General features: G+C 38.1%; 1 pseudogene; it reads right to left on the reverse strand.

Annotated features, from left to right (window-relative positions):
- Positions 1-17,914, reverse strand: part of LOC138933605 (uncharacterized) — a 74,161-nt pseudogene extending 56,247 nt beyond the window's left edge.
- Between the last annotated feature and the right edge of the window lie 285 nt (positions 17,915-18,199).

Genomic DNA, 18,199 nt, shown 5'->3' on the forward strand with positions numbered 1-18,199 from the left:
ATTCTACGTACGATGGCTGTTTTTTTCTTACGATGACGCCTGAAGCAACATGTATCTCCTCTTCCCTTCGTTTCTCTTGGCCAGCACATACGGCGGCTCTTATCTCGTACGCGTATCATTACTCAATGACGAATGCCTCCGCCGGCGAAAAAATCATTAAGAACGCTCATCCATTATGGCAGCCGTGAAAGTCCCTGTGGCCGCCGTTGCCGCCGCAGCCGTAGCAACACCTTCGTTTTAGTGGCCGCGGTGTGGCCGAGATATCTTTCTTTTCATTATAGCCACGCCCGATCTTCGACATGAACGAGAATCGATAGTTGCTGGATCGATGGGAAATGATTCCCAATGGCGAGTACTCTTTCTCGAATCGACATATTCAAGGAGAAATGGCTCGAATTATGTCAAACGTGTTTCTTTTTTAGTCTAAAAAGAATGTTCTTTCCAATCTCTTACAAAGAGAATCCATTTGAAAAATCATATAACGCGTTAATTCTAAACATATTATATTTTTTAATATACACTTAAATCGAACGAAATAAATATGGAAGATACTTTTAAATTGTATAAAAATACTTTGTGAAAATATTTGTTATTAATTTAATAATATATTTTTTCAACCTGAGAATGTTATTTATTCGAATAGTTTCTTAAATTTCTTAAATTTATATTACAACTGTTAAAGATAATCATGCCTGTCTAGTAATCAATTAGCATTGACATATTCGCATACATTTAGGACATAATAATGCCGAATTTGAGTCGGATCACTGGCTTTACAGGCACCGTAAAGTTAATTAATACGATGGGTTGAAGCGTCTAGGAAAAATAATTATCCGTGGGTACCTTTACGCGTGTAAACACGCAACTGGCGGCTTCAGCGGTTTGTACGCGTCGGCTCAGGTTGGAAAGCTTGACGTTAATGAATAGTGGTAAACCGATCCGGAAATAATGATCCTCAAAATAGACCGTTTCTCCCAATATATCTGATACTTTTCGTCCGTCGTAACGGGAATCACTTTTAAATACTTTGGGTCATTTATCATCTATCCAGGATAGCGGATATCATTGCTGAGAAAAATGAATATGATTGAAATAAAAAAATAACATATAAATACTTTAATTCCTTCATAATTTATGTTTATAACTGATATATAGATGATAGACGGTCGTGAGGTTTTCTGCGCGCAAAATTTTGATATAATATTGTCAAATGGAAACGATATAAAGCCACACTTTCCATATAAAAATCTTGCCACCGTTGTTACGTTGAAACGTCTCGTAACATATCCTTCGACGAGAATCGATCTTAGCTTATTCGCCCATAAATAGGCATCATATGTCAGAGATCATTGACCCATCCCTAGCAGATCGTTCTCTCCGACGAGAAGGAAGGTCTTCAACCGGTAAGCATCTGCACGGTGCATTCAACGACGTGTATATACCGCTATGTGCACGGATATACACACAACGCAGGACGGATATACACAGGACGTTCTTACTGCAATACGATAAAAACGCTACGAACTATCCACGAGAAATCCCTTTCTTATTCCAGACACACCGTTAAATAGAAATCTACATGGACACCATCGGCATCCAAGCCGGACGATTACGGACGACAACGGCAGGTGAGGAGCGAAAGAAAATAAACGAGGATAAGGAAGATAAGTACCGTCTGATCGCAGCGAAGGAAATGGTGGGCGTAGGGTAATATCGTGGAGGAAATTACGAGACCGAGGAGACTGATACATCGAATGCGCTCGAGAGAAAGAGAGAGAATGCGCGACTGATATCCTATGACAACGACGTTAATAGCCGTTCCTGACGCGGAAAGGCCGAGTTGATTTTTAAATGTGTCGTTTCTAGATTCAAGTGCAAAAGATATTAAAGCTTATATATCATCGTCACGGAAAGTTGCTTTTGTTATTTGCCTCACGATTGATGCCTTTACCGTTATTGCTTGCGTATGTTAATTATTATTATAATAAACATTTATTGCAGCGTTTAATAAAAGCAGAGCATTGAGTTAATAAAATATATCAACAAAAATGAATGTCTAAAATATTTAAATCATAAACGAGAAAGAAATAGAGAGAGTGAAATTAATATTAAAATATTTTACTATTCATATAATGAAAAAAAATAATGATTTTAATTGATTACTTTTTGCAAGCGCGGATATTGGCGTGTATCACACATAGCTATTAATCTCATCGATTACTGGCATAGATATTCTCAAAGTATATCTCAAAGCATCATTACATAGTATCATCTCGACTCGTTATATTAGATATTGGAAAATCACAATTCGAATGATAGAGTGAAAATCTAATGATGCAATTTTTTTCATTTGTTTGGTTATTATCGTTAAATATACAAATGTGCGATCAATCAATATCATATAAAAATATTCACATAATTATTTATAAGGCGGGCACGTTTTATTGAATTTGATTTATTCGAAATAAAAAAAAAGTTTCTTCGTGATCAAAAAGAATAATATATATAGAGACATTTTCATGATAATCTCCGTAATAATTTTGTGAATAGTTCTATTTTTTTCTGCAGAATCAATAAATCTTATTTCGAATTTCTGACCGCTTCCAGATCGCTTCCGAGCACAAAACGAGGTATTACCGTTGGGAACTCCTTGACTTTTCGGCGCACGTGAAGGAACTAATCCCAGCTTAAGACCTAATACCGGCTTACCGCAAGCATAAAGTCGTCCCAAGTCGTGTCCATCTTAACGCGCGGTAGCCAGCCGCGTTCAAGTTCATCCTCGACTCTTAACCCCGTTGTCACATCGCGGCAGAGTCGTAAAAGGCAAGCTAGCAGACTGCTTTATATATAGAAGAGTGTTTAAAGGGAAAGTCAGATGGGAATGCGGAATGAACTTCGATTTTACGATCGAATATATATCATGCTCGCGCTGTCCGGAAGCCGATTAGCGGGAATAACTTAATTCGCAGATTCGAGACGTGCTTGGTGCATCGCGGCTTTTCGTTCTCCACGGAATACGTGTCACGTTTAGAGATTAATTTACAACATTCGCGAGTAACTAGTTGCTCAATCATATTTTACCAGGGGATCGGAAGCACGCTTGTATTACGATCGGCAAACTTGAATTAACATTTACGCGTCGATTATCTTTTAATTGAAACGCATCGACGCGTCTAAAACTGAGCCCGCTTTAATTGCAGGGCCAGCAATACCCTGCATTAAATGGACGGCTAACATAGTTATATGATTTCCAATTGGCTTCCGATCTCTGCACGCCCGACAGATATTTCTACGGTCGAGTAATGAAGGGAGAGCATCAAAACCGCTCGGCAAATTAATACTTTGGTTTTTTTGTACGGTCATCCGCGAAACGAGTGATAATAATAATTATCAGCCGACGATAGGCATCATTCCTGTTAGGAATTACACGTATATAATCATCGCTCGTCGAAATCGCCTTCATAACGAAGTTAATGATTCAATTTTAATAGAAATCACATTTTTTTTTGCTTTAGCATACACAAAAACAATTTTCGGAAATTTCTCATATTTGTATATAAATGTTTATATTTTTTAAAATTTTGACATTATTCTCGTTATATTTGAAAGCTAAATATTATGCGTACTTGCGATAGCTCGTTGTTTTCTTGCCACTTTTGCTATTTAATAAACCGATACTTATTTGACGGTAACGCGAGAATCATGCTAACAACAGCACACACGACATCGCGGATTTCGTGATTCGGCCGAAGGTGTATTTTCGATGCAAAGGAAGAATAAAGGGGGCGAGCGCGGTTCATCGGCGCCAGGATCAGCCATGGATGCGAAGGACTAGTCGAGGCCCTTCGCCAACTCACGTTTCGCAATATTTATTTCGCCACATTTCAATGATATTATTCCGAGCCGTTCCGTTCCGCACCGCGCAAGCATCCAAGCTAGAACACTAGCGGAATCTAACGCCATAGAAATTCAAATGGTGACCCTGTCAGATAATATATTTTTAGATTTTGGATATTATCTTGGATGAAAAATAATCCCATTGGATTCATATTGTAAAAGTCTGTCTTAATAATTATAACTTTTCAAGAATTTCGCATGTTTCGAAAGTTATAGAGAAGCGCATTGCAAATAAATTATGTCCTCGAAATGCAAATTATACCTGCAGCGAGAATGTAAACCTTTAATGTGCGATATGTAACGATATTACATGATCGCTGTAGAGCATGCCTCGAGCATACTGTTGAGATATTTTCGTACATTTACTCTACGTTGCATCTGACACCAGACAGAGAGATGCGCTTGGATATCAGAATCTTGTTAGAAATATGGCTCAATGTTAACACAAGACATTTCGAACATATCGTATACGAAATATGCGGCTAAATCAATATCTTACATATGCTATTTCTGTGTTGTTATAAATCAAGATATAATAGATGAGATTAGAATAATAAATAATTAATTAATTAAATTATATGAATTACTCACCGTATAGTTACTGTCGCCGAATGTCTCCTCAAATATTCTCCTCTTCTCTTGTTTGTTCTTCACTACTTCTTCATGGCACTCACACTACACTCACTCGCGAAAACACGATTAATTACGATTGCACGTGCATTAATCACCGGAATACGACGATCGCGCTGGACTTTATTTAGCACTCCCGATATTAATTGCATATGACGCGCACTTTATTTCATATCGCGATAAAAAAAAGTGAAAATTACGAAGCTACGATCCACTCGGTATTGAAAAATTGGGCGGCCAAAAATATCACAAAAGATGAACTAATTGTATGTATCACTTATTGTAATAATTATAGGGAATGATCGTGTTTAATATATTTTAATATTTTTCAAAGTCGTACTTCGAGAAATTAATACGACTACAACATGGACATCAACAAAAACATCACAATACAAGGACGCGTCTTTATTTCTTACACATCGTTATTTTTCTTACATTTACTATATTTAATATAATATAATACTCCAGAATATAATACGCGACATGTACGATTAACGTCGGAAGTATTATGTAAAATGCTGCACGTCTTATTCCGGTGATTAATGTGTGCCCGATCATAATTAACCGTGTCTTCACGAGCGAATATGAGTGCTATAAAAGAGTAATAAAGAACAAACAAGACGGGAAGAGAGAAGCTGAGGAAGCATCAGCCGACAACGAAGCAATTATAAGTAAATTATAATTTAGTTAATTTATTATTTTTTATTCAAAAAATTAATTGCTTTTTTATTCTGGCGATAATAGCCTATTTTACGTTTCGTAATATAATAATATATATATATATATATATATAATATTCTATAGATTAATAATTAATAGATACCTGTTAATCGATCTTATATATATATTTTAAAATATACTCAAAATATTTAATAAAATATTTATAATTAATATATTCATATTAATGTAAAACCTTTTCAGCATTGTTTAAGATACATAATTCTTTAAAATATAATATATATATATATATATATATATATATATATATATATATATATATATACACACACTTATATAAAAATTAAAAAATCTTGAAACGTATCTTACTGAATCGTAAATTTAGCCGGCTCGTTGCGATCTTTTCTTTCTTTCGCACTTTAATTCACATTAAATCGGTATGCGAGAGGCATGCGAGCCTGCGCATTATGAATTTACAGTGAGCGAAATGCGTTTGCACATGTGATGCTGCGATGCACGAGATTGGACGCATCGACTTTATACACACCTTCGCAGAATGTACGAACAAGTGCAAGAGAGGTGATACACGCGCGAATCGCCTTGAACGTGGGAGATTGTTCAGGTTCCCGAACCGCGAATACGTTAGGCGGATTACGTATTATGATGCCCTATTGTATACAAATACGAATACATACATACCTTGTACGATATGGGCGTAGACACGAAGATAGCTTTGTCCCGCAGAAATACGCCATTGGCGCTGTTCGAACGGCCCTTGAGCTTTCTGCTTTGCCTCTCAGAGTCGGTATGGAAAATCGCAGTCTGTCGTGAGACTTGAAAGAGTGGCCTTTCTCTGTTAAAGAAGAAGATTAAAATGATAAAATACAATAAGAAGATCATTATATATTGTAGAATAAATTTGATATCATTTGAAAGATAATTTAATTCTCTACAACTTTTGTTTAAGTACTTTTTCTTAAAAGACGTATATTTTCCCTAATATTTGTAAAAATGTAAAAAATAACCGTGATTTTAGAGATTTTTGGGCGCTAACTTTTTAAGGAAGCATTTTGCGACCCATGGTTGTGGGAAGCTTTTTGTTCGGTATTAAATTATCTTTCAAATGAAATCAAAGTGATTGTAGTTCGCTCCATAGATTTTGAAATAAACCAATTTCAAATTTACCGAAAAGTGTTTTTTCGGCTGTTGACGGTTATTCGAGAACCTATGGAACGAACTATTGGGTTGAACGGAAAGTTTGTTCCCTTTTTTACTAACATAAAAGATGAAGACCGAAAAAACGGCACGAACTTTCCGTTCAACCCAATATATTATGTACGTTTGTAACTTTGAGATATAGATAATTAAAAATAGACAATATAATTGCATTTTAAGAGAATGCAGAATAAATGCAGAAAGGTATTATATATATATTTCTTGCGTTAAAACTGTTTCTTTGTTATTATATTTAAATAGATTTTTGCACAATTGCGTAATTTATTTAATTGACTTATTCATGATTAAAATATATCGCGATTCTCGGCGTTAAAAATATGTACAATATAACGTTGATTGTATAATATATGAAATACCAATTTTAATTTATACGATAAAAGCTCTTTCCATTAAAAATGTCATTTTTCGTTGATCGGAGAGTGATTTCTTGGACGTTAATCACGGTACAGCATCGCGCAATTACACAGCTCCGGGAGTTTTCTGAACATTACATCGGTTCCTCGAATCGAGCACACCGTTCCTTCTATTTCTTTATCCAGTATGCGTGATTCATGCGTAGGAACCGACCCGTAAATCAACGAGTGCGCTACTGCTCGTTATAAACTCTCATCTTTCAACTTCTCCGTTTCTTCTTCATCATCGACCGTTTCTCTTGCCTCCTTGCGATCCGATCGAAATTTCGAAGGAGTCGTTAAATCATCCGTGGGCCACGGTGTTGATCGGCATATTTTTTTCTTACCCTTTCTCTTCTCGGAATGATTATGATTGGAAGAGAAACACGAGATTAAAGAGATAAACCGGAGAACAAAAACCGAAAGAGATTAATTTAGTTATAGACTTGAGGGAAAATATATCTTAAAAAGTTTTGCTAAGAATTTTCCGCAAATTCATCAAAATGTCCATAAACATTTTGCTTTACTGGCGTGAAAAATATTGATACTTAACGACTACGACATAAAGTTGGTGATAATAGGTCAATATTATACATTAGAGAATAATGAAAAAAGCTCTCACTTTCATTTCCTACGGGAGACATAAGAGTGATTGATTGACGGTATATATAATCTCGATTCACTACCCTACCTTAATCTAATGGCGCGGAAACCGTTGCTATTTTCCGAGCACTCGAGATGATAATACTCTTTCTAGTCAAGCGGAAACATATTGCTCGATATAATTATTTAGATGGTATATTTACGAGATCAACATAATTAGCCTCTCCTCCCTCCCCCCCCCCTCTCACCTCCTGCCCTCTTTCTTCCCGACAAATCTGTTAACATTGTCACATATTTATTCGTTATATTATTTTGTGAAAATATATAATATCAAAAAATACTATATAGTCTATTTAAAAAAGTATATCTAGAAAGAAATATATTGTATAAAAAAAACAAAACCTGCTGCTATAAATTAAAGATTCGCCTACAATGTCAAAATTTGGCATGACTGTATAAAATTATTGCTATAAAACGTTCTAATGATGATACTTGTACTGATTGAACAGAAGCTTGTTTCGTAATAAGTGAGTTTTTGCATTAAAGCCGTTGCGTTTGGGATCGAAATAACGGCGGGATCGATCTCTAGTTATGGAAAGGATGATCTATGCAAAGGAAGCACATACGTATCCGCATCCGAGATTTTATTGCATCGCCTTTTCTTCGCGTTCGTGTCTCCTGCATTTTTGCGCCCAACAGCTTCCTGCTACTAATAACAGCATAACCGTTTTGCAAGTGTGAAATAATTACTTCGAATGGCATCCAAACCAGTTTCACCGACAACATTAGCATAAGTGATCGAAATGATCAATGAGCCTGTGGCCTCCACGCGACGTGACTCCTTCCTCCACCCCCTCTCTTATTCTTTCTTTCTCTCATCTTCCTTCTCAATCTCCTCACGTGCGGTCGCTTTGCTCGTGCGCCGAGCGCATATTATTCTCGCTTCCTAACTGCAGGAGGAGAAGGAGGACCATCTCTCTCTCTCTCTCTCTCTCTCTTTCTTTCTTTCCTAAAGGTAGGTGACTTACTGTGGCCCTGTCGCGCATAATGTACGTAGCCGCGTACGTACTCGCGCGGATCGCTAATACAACCGGTAGGATTTACGATCGCGGAGTACATCGTGCTCGGTCGTCGCATCGTTGATCGTCGTCATCCGCTCACCGGGACTCCCCTGAAGATACTTTCTCCGGTGTAGATGCTTATAATTATTCCTACGCGGGACGTTTTTCTCGCAACGACCCCCTATAGATTATCCGGGTTGCGTTTCGTATCCGTGAGTAATATGGGAAAGTTTACCTGCGCGCGGTTCTCGTTTTTTTTTTTTTTTGTAATAGCAGATAATACGCCGAGTTTGCGGTTTAAAAGAAAGACTAAATCGACGATTCGCGTAACTGCGAATGTATACTTTGATCGAATGTTTTATGTCATCTTACTAATCCTAAATTAGATTCTTGATATTTAATGAATTCTTTGTATCTATTTATTGACAATAATCTTTAAAAATTTTTAATACAATTGATAAATTATCTCAACATTTATAACGTGTAGATTAATGGAACATGTTTTTTTTATTAATATTATAAATCAAACTTTTAGGTATTTCGAAATTTATTTCCTTTGACTTTATCACACATTTTTGCGCATAACGTTATCTGTAGTTATCTACAACCGATGCTACAATCGGATTGCAATTACTATTAATCATTGCATTCCCTTCAAAAGAAAATTTTCTTTTCAGTATTGTGTAACGACGAACGAAATATCTTATATTTATCGACAGTAAGTTCAAATTTAAATACAACGTAAACTTCAGTGGATGTTCATCAAAGCAACGTTATTTTCCACGAGTCAAACACGTGCTGCAATGTTTAACAGTATCTCAAACTATTAATTTAACTTTTAAGAGTTTGCGTGCTTGCATATACTTGGCAACTCAAGAGTACTACTTATAATAATTTATGTACAATTTGTAATTAGAAATTTAACTGATATTACGAGACAAAATACGATTCTCAAAGTCGCTGATAAAATTAATATCTCACAAATATTATTGCTCATTCTTTTCAATTATAATATAAGCTGCTACGTCAACAAATTTACATAAATCCCTTCCCCCCCCCCCCAATAAATAAATACGATTACGTTTCAAAAAATTAAATATCTCAGCGACTTAATTCGCGCAGAAAATAGATAGCATTGTCAATCTTCGTCGATGGCGGCCTGCTTTGGGGAAATTTCTCTTTCCTCGCTCATCTAGCTCGTCGAATATGCGCGCGAGGCCGAATTTTTGACGAGACCGTGATATATATTCGACCCGTCGACGTAGCACATCGTTACAGAAACGCGCAATCCTGACCCGAGGGTATTTATTACAAGTAGATGCTGATGAATGACGCGCCGCGATTATCGGGCCCGAAAATTAGGACAATGAGAGAAGTACGGTACGAATCGTAACCCGGGGCTATATCCTCGATGACGATTAGCGTATACGGGTACGATGTATACGGATCCTCTTCTTGCCGATAGGAAAGCAGGGAGGACAAGGCAACCTTTCTTTCGGCCCCGACGATACCGTTGCTCATGAGAACACGCTGTCGTCAATGCCACTCTGTTCGCCCCGACTTCTCCTTACATCGGTCAGTGTTGTGTATATACGCAAATGTACAAGTTCGAAACAGTACAAGCAGGGAGAAAGAGAAAGAGAGAGAGAGAGAGAGAGAGAGAGAGAGAGAGGAAAGGTCTATCCGACCAACGTTTGATTTTTAACCCGCATCCTTAACGGAACATCCACGTTCCGCGATAAATCTCTTCGGAGCTTGGAACGCTCTTCGCGAGAAAGCTCAACTCTTCTCTTGAAAATCATCCTCGTGCCACTATAATAAATCGAGACTTGGGAGGTTCGGGAGAGAAAGGGAAGAGGAGAGAAAGATGAGCTCGGGAGTTAGACTTTCTGCATTTTTTCGTTTATATCGAAAATAAACATACGTCGCTATTCTTTTCTGTCACGAATGTTTTACTATGATTTTTGAGATAAAAATTTGCAATTGATCGAAACTTATTGTTACAGTATATTTTTGCGGAATTTGAATTACCATAAATAGAAAATTCAAATAGGATTAATATATAACTATTTCTCTCAATATAATAAAATATTTAAAGAGAGAGAATCATGTTTCATTAATAAAATTTATATATAATACGAATATGATTAATTCGATAAAACGATGCGAATATTAATGACCGATAAGATTTCTAAATTAAAATTTCAAAACCTACACATGTAATAATAAAACATACATATGTAACGCGAATAAACTCGTCATTTTTTCAATCTAAAGCGTAACCCAGTTTATTGGACATATGACAATGTCATATTCATTTCATGAAGTATAATTTAGCATAACGAGTACTCTCTCTCTCTCTCTCTCTCTCTCTCTCTCTCTCTCTCTCTCTCTCTCTCGCATACAGCCGAGATACAGTCGATATCTGAATAATAACGCTGGTATAGATCGCGCAACATACGTCGTTGGATTAAATCGAAAATTGGCTCCGCCGTGCCGGCTGCACTCGCAAATCCTGTTGGCTCGATTATAGTACGGTAGAGTCCTTTTTCGCGGTTCGAATTTAAATTAGCCGGTGGCGGACGTTGAATAGAGCGCGAGCATTATCTCCGACATCGCGGTGCCTCGTAATCCGCCACTAATCGTTGCTCGAACGGATAAAATGACGCATAAACGCGCACAATGGTCGGATCATTAATTCGCATTTAATGATTGGCATTGACGAGCGTTCATTTCGCGCGCAACCATGCCGGATTGGCGCTGCTGTAATTCCGCTCGTGAAATCGGCGGTGCTTAAGAGTGACGCTTGTAACGAGCCAAAAACATGGACTTATACAAATTCATAAGCACTAGCACGGCATATTTTGAGCCGATATATAATAATCTTTTGATTGTATGCGCGTTCACAGTTGTGTATATGTATATGGGCATATCTCTCTTCTCTGTGATATCTAACACTTTAATGTCAACATTGACCGAAATAAAATTATTATAATCTTTTTGCAGATAATTTAATATATATCCTATGTGTGATTTATAAAAATTCCATTCGATACTGTCGTGAATTATGAAAATTTACAAAATTGTTTGACGCGCGTTAACAAATCGAGTAATGTTTGGAAACTTATTTCCACAAACGATCCGAGTCAAAATGAAAAATGCTAACAGTAATGATCGCGCATGGCATATCGTTACTCAACGAAGTGTCAAGTTAAGAGCGTTCGTGCGCGAACGCAATATACTCACGGGAGAGTTACGGTCTACCTGACGCAAGATCTCGAAATTTCTCGCCGAGGACACGGAAGCGACCTCGGCGGTAATTGGCCCGGTCATGCATACTATTACACGGCATCTCGTTGAAAAAGTCGCGTTAAACTGTGTGTGAGAAGGTGTCAGCCAAGTTGATGGAACGAGTCTTCGAGAATGATTTTGGACAACGCCTCCTCGAGCTCGAAGAGACGCTGCTCGCATTCTCACGACCTCAAGGACTGCTCGGTGATGTCTTCAACGAACAGGATTTATGACGAATATCCTTGCATCGAGATCATAAATATTTACACGATGCTCAGCAGTTTGTGCTACATCTCAGTAGTTTTTGCAAAAATAGAATAAAAAGAAATTTATTTTATATGTTTAAGAATTAATTTTCAAATTTTCCAAGAGATTAATTTTGTGGAATATTTTGTAGAATATTTAATTTTATTGTATAGAAAAAGAAATCCATTACGATATATTTTAATTCGTTTATATTACTCTGTAATCGATGTTTCTTTTTCTATACAATAAAATTGATATAACTTATATGGTATATAATACCAGATATATTTATATATAACATTATATATATTCACAAACAATTAATATACCGTAGGCGTATTCGCGTAGGGTAGGACATAATCGAGGATCAAACCAGTCTTTTTAATACGACGAATGCCGACGGAGAAAAATTCAAACGACAGATATATGATGGAAGTTTATTAGATTCAAGCGTTATGGGCACTTTTTAAATATTAAATTAGCTAAATCTTGGAGGAATCCCGGTGTCGCGATGAAAGCGACCGAGAATGCGCGAAGCACTCTCTTCCCGCCGGCGCTCTTATCTCCACGACCGGCAAAGTTTTAGAGGCCCCGCCGTTCTCTGTATCGCGCGCTATTAACCAAGAACCGAAAACTTCTTGGGTGGCTGCCTCACCCGTACATGCGTACACTATCGCGCACATACACTCTTCGCACACGCGTCTCCATCCGTGTTTCCACGTGCCCCGGTCCTCCCGTTTCATTTACTACCGATTCGACGTATCAACGCCCTTCGGCTACCGTTCACGAGGGAGACGCATCCTGAATTCCTGCCGCATTCCCGTCCGGATGCGCCCGCCGGCTCCTATCCGAGACTCTCGCGCTATCGTGCGATGCGTCGACGAGAGAGAAAAAGAGAGAAGGGAGACTCCGAGAGCACGTCATTCGTCCGTCGGGCCCTTAACACGAAACGATACTTAAGTCCGGCCGCGCGTAAACCGCGAAATAACAATTAAATTTAATACCGTGTTATATCCTTCGCGTTCATGATGAGCGGATTTAAAGGGCGATCTGTATATCCTTGTAAGAAGCTGGAGCTGCAAAGATATTTTGAAACATCATCGTATTCCTATCTGCATATACCTATATATAAGATGTTTCAAATCGCGAGTTTCTGTTAAATAATACTTTTGTTTTATCTTTTCTCTCTCTCTCTCTCTCTCTCTCTTTTTTTTTATAATGAGATTCCTGAAATAAACTTTATAAATTGTACGAAAGATGTTGCATGATCCATGATGCATAGTTTCTACGACATTTCCATTATGATTTTAGAGAGAAATTTTTATAGAGAGCTATAAAATATAAATTTACAAATTAGGTCCACAAGTTCTTAATGCGTTTGCGACTCATATCGTCTTATAATTAGTTCTACGGGCCATTTACGGCATACCCGTTGATAAAAGTAGCAGTATTAAGATCATAATTGCGAACGGTTTTTCCCGAAAGAATCTTATGCATGCCGCTACCGCGGAATAGTTACGAAACGTGACGATACCGCTGTAATTGAGCGAGTTCGCACGCTCGTTTGTCTCGCACGGACAAAGCGAGTGCATCGGCCGCGATGATAATTAATAATACCTCTGTCGGAGAGATCGGGAGAGCCGAAAGTCCTCCGAGGCCTCTGCGAATGGTAAATCGTGACGTGCGGATAGTAAATTGCGGACCGTCAAGTGACAGAGCACGCTCGGCGAAAGATTAAATTTTTTTTATAGGGAGAGAGGGAAAAGGCGCGCGCGTACTTTCGCGAAATAATCGAGAGTAAAGTCGTATATGCAGAGATTATATCGTCCCTCTGGCTTACTTGTCGCCCGTGTTACCGGCAACGTACACGGAACCTGCGCCCCGTGTACATACATTGTGTACGTTTGTTACGGTATCGTTTCATGCTCAGGCTGGAACGAGCGCTTATATCATCGTCCTCGAAGGAGAGCGCATATACGTTCGCCTGCCGACCAATGCGCGTTCGTGCTCTCTCTCTCTTTTTCTCTCGGCGAATTTCAATGCCAACGAGAGACGTAGGTGCGCGAACATGAAAGGGGGATGTGCAGAGAGGGAGAGAGGGAGAGAAAGAGGGAATGCCTTAAGTCGAGGCTAATGATACGCGATGATACGCGGGCATTCGTCACTGTCCGATGTCTGGCTTGATTGCCAGCTACTGTTCTCTATCCTTTATCTTTCGCGAGCTCTCGCCACCGACGCACGCGTACATGCGTCAATGTATATGTAGGATAAAAGCAAGGCGCGCTTAACGATAGATCCGTCATGGGCAAGTTGCCGGTGCGAAAATATTAGCGGTACGATTCTCGATTAATTGACCGATTGAACGATTAATTGAGGTCCAATCGAAATTCTGCGAAAAAAATATCCTTTTCCAATTGTATCATATTATTATTTTTAATAATATCGTATAATATTCTTTCATTCTATATATTTAAACATTTTTAAAAAGCTATATGTTATATTAAATTAGTAAGTGCTCCCTTATAAAAAGATATATGTTTAATATTTCAAAAAAGTTTCGAGAATATCAAGAAATCAAAATAATAATATAGATTGTTATTCATTAAATCGATTTTATAGTTGTGAAACATTATGTACTTTGGTGTAAAACTATGTGTATATATGAGCTAGCGTATAATCTCTGGTTTAACACGAGATCGTAGATACAGCCGCTCAAAGCATCGGATTTACGAGATCGAGAAAGAGAGATTCATTTATTAAGCTACGACTTCTCTTTATAAAACTCTTATTAAATATCCTTAAACAATTATATCATTTATTAATTTCAGATTTGGTTTGAATTAAATTAATTTGATTAATTTTTATTTTGAGACTATTAAGTGTGAAAGAATAGATACGATTTATTTTAAACAAGAAAATATATATTAATTCATCTGATGGATGTATTAAGTTTATTCTACAAGTGGCAAGTTTGAAAATTTATAAAAAGCTTAAAAATATAGATCAAAGTTAAGAAAGCGAAATTGGTAAAAAATCAGTTTCACACATTCATTCATCAATATACAGAACCGCAACTTTTGCGTTGCCGCGAACGGGATTCAAAACGATCGATCGATTATTCATCCGACGACTTCACGACTTGGCGGTACGGTTCGTTTCTCTGTTGTCTTCTGACAGCCGCGCGCGAAAAAAGTTAACTTATTCTAAGCGTGAAATCCGACTGACTTTGGCAAAAACGTACCGTGTCGTAATCACAGGTACACCAGCGCTCTGTATGGGTGCGCCAGTTTAATTCGGGATACAATATATTGGAATCCACGCAAAAAAACGTTCCCCTCATTTTATATATTATATATATACATAATTAAACAAACGAATTTTTTTATTATAAGACAGATATCAACCTTGATATTTCATTCATTTTTTTTCATTCGCGATCAAATACATTCATCTGTCTAATATGTTAACATACACAAAACGACGAATCCCTCTCTTTTTCCATTGTATTTGCAAATTAATTACAAATGATAGAACTTGTAACGATTGTCAGAACCAGACCTTGAAGATGTGCACGATTTATGAAAACATTATAAATATTTTTCCCACTAAAATAGAAGCATATATTAATATTTAAAAAATCATTTACCTAATGTATTTTTAAAATGTGAAAAAAGAATTTCTTTCGAAACTTGTGTATGTAACGTATTATCTAACATTTTTTCTGTAATATTATTCACTCACGATAATTAAATAATGAACTTATATATATATATATACCCATATCATATTTGCACCGGCTCTTATTCCAGGATTCGTCCGATCGTCGCTAATACTTCGCAGGCACGCAAAAGCACTCTGGCGCGAAATAATCGACGATACTGCGCGCCGGTTGCGAGCGTCCCAAGCCGCGATTAATTAACGTTAATCGCCGAATGAGACGAAACCAGTTCGCAACGAGCCCGTTCGTGTCCCTTTCGCGATACTGCCCGCTCCCGCCGTATTTCCAAGATTTGTTGAACGATTCGGGATGCCGACTTATCACGGCACAGCGTGCCTCTATTATTTCACGTTTTGTGTCCCACAAATATCTGGCCGTCACGCGATCTCGCGTCGCCCCTCGGTCCCGGCATCCGCGAATATATGCCCCCTCCCCTTTCCCTCGTTCATCGCTCGAGAATGGTCGGCACGATCGCGGGACACCGGCATTAATCAATGCTCGGTGTAGAAATTAATATAGCTCGCGGTGCTGTACCGTAACAACGAGCAAAGAGAGCCGGACCGATAAAGAGGTAGAGCGGGATTTTTAACGAAACGAAAGAGAGAGCACGTTCTTCAGCGAGGCGTAGGCTGCCAAGCAAACTCGTCTCTTTCTCTCTGTCTCTCTCTCTCTCTTTCTCGCTCTCTCGTACACGACACGATACGGTACTCCATCGATGCGAGAAATGCGAGACCTCGCGGTGCCCTGATACATCCGTGACGAAGACATCCGGGCCCCCATTAGACGCCGCATGATCACCTAGGTAAAATATTCCATTCGTACGTCGAAGAGATACGTCTTTGCCGAACGATTTCTTACTCTTCAACGCTCATTGTCCTCGTCCTGCTCCACGTCCATGTCCACGTCTGTTCTTCGTAGTACGTGTCTCCTCCTTGACGTCCCGCACTTCGTTCGTCTCCCCGGGACACTTCCATCTTCGAGCTTTGTCAGATTAACTGATCGTCGAACTGTGCACGATCGATCGGTACAAGTTCGATCGTCTATAACCGACTCGTAAATGCAACGGAAATAGGAAAGGATCTTGTGCCGGAAACACGCGCGGCAAACGGATTAGACGAATGAATATATTGTTCATAAATGAGAATTAAAAGTGAAGTATCGAAATGTCGAATGACGCGAATCTTTTGACTTTTTTTCCCCCTCTCTTTCCCTCTCTCGATATGTTCATGAAATCTCTCTCGATACGATTTGTTTAAAAAATAAAACGCACACATTTTGAATGTTTCGAATATCAGTTCGAAATTATATCAATGCGTTCTGTGACGTTTTTATTCGAGTTATCGAAACAATTGTGTAATAATTATGGAGTAATTTACTCACCAATTGTTGATACTCGATGCGTGGCATATTCGATGCTTCATCGATGCCAATTTCCATTTGCTTTGAAGTTCCACGATGAAGATTATTCGCATCATGCACGTATGGATAAATTGCGAAAACACCCTCGATTACGACTGCGCGTAAATATTTACACGAATATTTATACGATTTCAATATTACACTTTCGAAATGTATTTACTTTCAATTTGCACACATTTACGTATTCATTCTCGACGCGGAAAGTACGCGGGAAACGCACCGATAATTTCCGGATCGTCGCGAAAAAACTGTCAGCGATATTTATACTTTACGCGGCTAATTAGACTTCGTCGATCAATGAATAATTACTAATTACTATCATATTGAGGAAGAGAGGGGGAAAGGTTACGCAAATATTTCGTTCACCGTCCATGGGCATCCGTTTTCGGAGGCAAATGATGAGAAAAATACGCGGAAACATTACTGGAATTAATTATTCCGATGCGAGGATACGCAATATAGATATACTTTTCTTATTTAAAGGAAAATCGCGAAGCGTACTATTCGAAAAACACAGACTCGATGGACGATTTGCGAAATTGCAACCAAGTTCACGTCGTTCAAATATGTCGAATTGGACGAGCCTATCGAACGCGCGTGATATTCGACTTGTCTGTAGCTACTCGTTTATATTTTACTTATCTGTATAGAAATCTAATTACGCATACTTACAGCTAAATGAAAAGACGCGATATTAATTAGCAATTACCTTTCACGATCGACGAAGAATTGTGATATTGGAACCGCGTTTAACGGACGTGTCGTTGCGTCGTGTCACTAGATACCGACGAGAAGTTTGGCACGATTGTAAGCAACTAGCACTGCTGTCGGGATGCGTTCGAAAATTTACTTCTTGGAGTAAAAATCAATTGACCAATCAAGACAAAGGAAATAAAAATTTCTTCGTCCTGATTGGTCAATCAAATGCAACTCTACTTGAAGGAGTAAATTTTCGAACGCAATCTCGGGTAAATATGTGAACCTCGCGAAAAGACATCTCGCGTCTTTTTTAATCTCACAATATTAAC

This window comes from Polyergus mexicanus, unplaced genomic scaffold (genome assembly GCF_030449975.1).
Source record: "Polyergus mexicanus isolate NDT 795.1 unplaced genomic scaffold, iyPolMexi1.0 SCAF_5, whole genome shotgun sequence".
NCBI lineage: Eukaryota > Metazoa > Arthropoda > Insecta > Hymenoptera > Formicidae > Polyergus > Polyergus mexicanus.